This window comes from Lissotriton helveticus, chromosome 8 (assembly GCF_964261635.1).
Source record: "Lissotriton helveticus chromosome 8, aLisHel1.1, whole genome shotgun sequence".
NCBI lineage: Eukaryota > Metazoa > Chordata > Amphibia > Caudata > Salamandridae > Lissotriton > Lissotriton helveticus.
This window is the reverse complement of record NC_136069.1, coordinates 634,303,405-634,307,188: the sequence shown is the minus strand read 5'-3', so window position 1 is coordinate 634,307,188 and position 3,784 is coordinate 634,303,405. Positions and strand designations below refer to the sequence as shown.

The 3,784-nt window shown below is 47.0% G+C and overlaps 1 pseudogene; it reads right to left on the bottom strand.

Moving 5' to 3' along the window:
- Positions 1–2,895: 2,895 nt before the first annotated feature.
- Positions 2,896–3,426, bottom strand: LOC144771732 (large ribosomal subunit protein uL5 pseudogene; annotated as a pseudogene).
- Positions 3,427–3,784: the final 358 nt, after the last annotated feature.

Genomic DNA, 3,784 nt, shown 5'->3' with positions numbered 1-3,784 from the left:
AGGCAAAAGGGATGCAAAAAAGGGAAGAAGGGTTCAGCAAGAAGCAAGAGGGGTGCAGAAAGAAGCAAGAGTAGTGCACAAAGAACCAAGAGTTGTGCAGAATGAGGCAAGAGAGGTGGAGCAAGAGGCAAGAGATGTGAAGAAAAAGGAAGAAGGGTGCAGAAAGAAGCAAGCGAAATGCAGATATAGGCAAGTGAGATGCAAGAGGCAAGAGAACTGCAGAAAGATGCAAGAGAGTTGCAGAAACAGACAAAAGGGGTACATAAAGAGGTAAAAGGGATGCAGACATTTGCAACAGAAGTGCAAAAAGAAGCAAGAGCAGTGCAGAAAGAATCAACAGATGTGCAGAAAGAGGCAAGAGGTGTACAGAAAGAGACAGGAAAAGTGCAGAAAGAAGCAAAAGAGGTGGTTAAAGAGGCAAAAGAACTACAGAAAAGGCAAGAGAGATGCACAAAGAGGCAGGAGAGGTGCACAGGGGCAAAAGGGGTACAGAAAGAGGCAAGAGGGGTGCAGAAAGAAGCAACAGAGGTGCTTAAAGAGGCAAATGGGATGCACAAAGAGGCAAGAGAAGTGCAGAGAGAAGCAACAGAGGTGCCGAAAGAGGCAAGAGAGGTGCAGAAACAGGCAAGAAAGGTACAGAAAGAGGGAACAGGGGTGCGGTAAGAGGGATACAGAAATTTGCAAGAGAGGTGCATAAAGAAGCAAGAGCAGTGCAGAAAGAATCAAGAGAAGTACAGAAAGAAGCAAGAGAGGTGGGAAAATAGGAGTGCAGAAAGAGGCATGAGGTATGCAGAAATTTGCAAAAGAGGTGCAGAAAGAACCAAGAGCAGCTCAGAAAGAACCAACAGAGGTGCAAAAAAGGCAACAGGGGTGCAGAAATAGGTAGGAGAGGTGCACAAAGAGGCAAGAGGGGTACAGAAAGAGGCAAGAGAGGTGCAGAAAGAAGGGGAAGGGGTGCAGAAAGAGGCAAGAGAGGTGCAGAAACAGGCAGGAAAGGTGCAGTAAGAGGGAACAGGGGTGCAGAAAGAGGCAAGAGGGGTGCAGAAAGAGAATAGAGGGGTGCAGAAAGAGAAAAGAGGGGTGCAGAAAGAGAAAAGAGGGGTGCAGAAAGAGAAAAGGGGTGCAGAAAGAAGCAAGTGAGGTGCAGAAAGAGGCAACAGAGGTACAGAAATACGCAAGCGAGGTGCAGAAACAAGAAAGAAGTGCAGAAAGAGGCAAGAGAATTGCTGAAAGAAGCAAGAGAGGTGTGGAAAGAAGCAAGAGAGGTGCAGAAAGGGGCAAGGGAAGTGCATAAAGGGGCAAGGGAAGTGCAGAAAGAAGCAAGAGGTGCAGAAAATGGCAAGAGTACATCAGAAAGAGGCAAGAGGGATGCAAAAAAGGGAAGAAGGGTTCAGCAAGAAGCAAGAGGGGTGCAGAAAGAAGCAAGAGTAGTGCACAAAGAACCAAGAGTTGTGCAGAATGAGGCAAGAGAGGTGGAGCAAGAGGCAAGAGATGTGAAGAAAAAGGAAGAAGAGTGCAGAAAGAAGCAAGCGAAATGCAGATATAGGCAAGTGAGATGCAAGAGGCAAGAGAACTGCAGAAAGATGCAAGAGAGTTGCAGAAACAGACAAAAGGGGTACATAAAGAGGTAAAAGGGATGCAGACATTTGCAACAGAAGTGCAAAAAGAAGCAAGAGCAGTGCAGAAAGAATCAACAGATGTGCAGAAAGAGGCACGAGGTGTACAGAAAGAGACAGGAAAAGTGCAGAAAGAAGCAAAAGAGGTGGTTAAAGAGGCAAAAGAACTACAGAAAAGGCAAGAGAGATGCACAAAGAGGCAGGAGAGGTGCACAGGGGCAAAAGGGGTACAGAAAGAGGCAAGAGGGGTGCAGAAAGAAGCAACAGAGGTGCTTAAAGAGGCAAATGGGATGCACAAAGAGGCAAGAGAAGTGCAGAGAGAAGCAACAGAGGTGCCGAAAGAGGCAAGAGAGGTGCAGAAACAGGCAAGAAAGGTACAGAAAGAGGGAACAGGGGTGCGGTAAGAGGGATACAGAAATTTGCAAGAGAGGTGCATAAAGAAGCAAGATTAGTGCAGAAAGAATCAAGAGAAGTACAGAAAGAAGCAAGAGAGGTGGGAAAATAGGAGTGCAGAAAGAGGCATGAGGTATGCAGAAATTTGCAAAAGAGGTGCAGAAAGAAGCAAGAGCAGCTCAGAAAGAACCAACAGAGGTGCAAAAAATGGCAAGAGGGGTGCAGAAATAGGTAGGAGAGGTGCACAAAGAGGCAAGAGGGGTACAGAAAGAGGCAAGAGAGGTGCAGAAAGAAGGGGAAGGGGTGCAGAAAGAGGCACGAGGAGTGCAGAAAGAAGCAAGTGAGGTGCAGAAAGAGGCAACAGAGGTGCAGAAAGACGCGAGAGGTGCAGAAACAAGCAAGAGAAGTGCAGAAAGAGGCAAGTGGGGTGCAGAAAGAGGCAACAGAGGTGCAGAAAGATGTGAGAGGTGCAGAAACAAGCAAGAGAAGTGCAGAAAGAGGCAAGTGAGGTGCAGAAAGAGGCAAGAAAACTGCAAAAAGGGGCAAGAGGGTTGCAAAAAAGGAAAGAAGAGTGCATAGATAGGGAAGATGAGTGCAGAAAGAAACAACAGGGGTGCAGAAAGAAGCAAGAGAGGTGCAGAAAGGCAAAAGAAGTGCAAAAAGAAGCAACAGAGGTACAGAAAGAGGCAAGAGAGGTACAGAAAGAAGGAGGAGGGTGCAAAAAGGCAAGATGGGTGCAGAAAAAAGCAAGAGAGGTACAGAAAGAAGAAAAGTGCAGAAAGAAGCAATATGGGTGCAGAAAGAGGCTAGAGTGGTGCACAAAGACGCAAGAGAAGTGCAGAAAGAAGCAGAACTTTATTACCAAAAGTGTACATTTGTGAGTACCTCACTTTCCTGGAAGGATGATGCCATCATACTTCTGCTGGAACCAGCGCATGGCTTCCTCCTTGTCAATTCGGTGCCTTGTGCCAATGACTCCAGTCCTGTGTTTTTTGTCTGCAATGCTGAAGCCGGGTCTGCCTAGGACCACGTAGATATCCAGGCCATAGATACCGATGTTAGGATCATACTTAATTCCCAGATCAATGTGTTCCTGAATTCCAAAACCAAAGTTGCCAGTGGCTGAGAAATTGTTTTTCCTCAACTCATATTCTCTCACCTTTAGGCCTTTCTCTAAAATGTCCTCAGCCTTGGCCCCGCGCACTGTGCAGTGCACTGCAATCATTTTATTTCTACAGATGCCGAAGGATCGCACTGTGTAACGGGCTTTGGAGAATACTGGTGTCTGGCCGGTGAGTTGTTCAAGCACCTTGGCTGCACGGGTCAGTCTGTCACTGCTTTCACCTACACAGATGTTAAGGCAGAGTTTGCGTGTACGCAATTCCCTCATGGGGTTCTTCTTTTCACTTTTGTCCGCTATGATAGGAGACTGGAAGAGAAGTGCAGAAAGAAGCAAAAGAGGTGCAGAAAGAGGCAAGAGAATTGCAGAAACAGGCAAAAGGGGTGCAGAAAGGGGGAATAGGTGTGCAGAAAGACAGAAGAGGGGTGCTGAAAGAGGCAAGAGGGTGCATACATTTCCAACAAAGGGGCAGAAAGAGGCAAGAGAGGTACAGAAAGAAGCAAGAGAAGTGCAGAAAGAAGCAAAAGAGGTGCAGAAATAGGCAATAGAACAGAAAAAGGCAAGAGAGGTGCAGAAAGAGGAAGGAGAACGTGCTGAAAGAGGCAAGAGGGGTACAGAAAGAGGCGAGAGGTGTACAGAAAGAGGCATGAGAAGT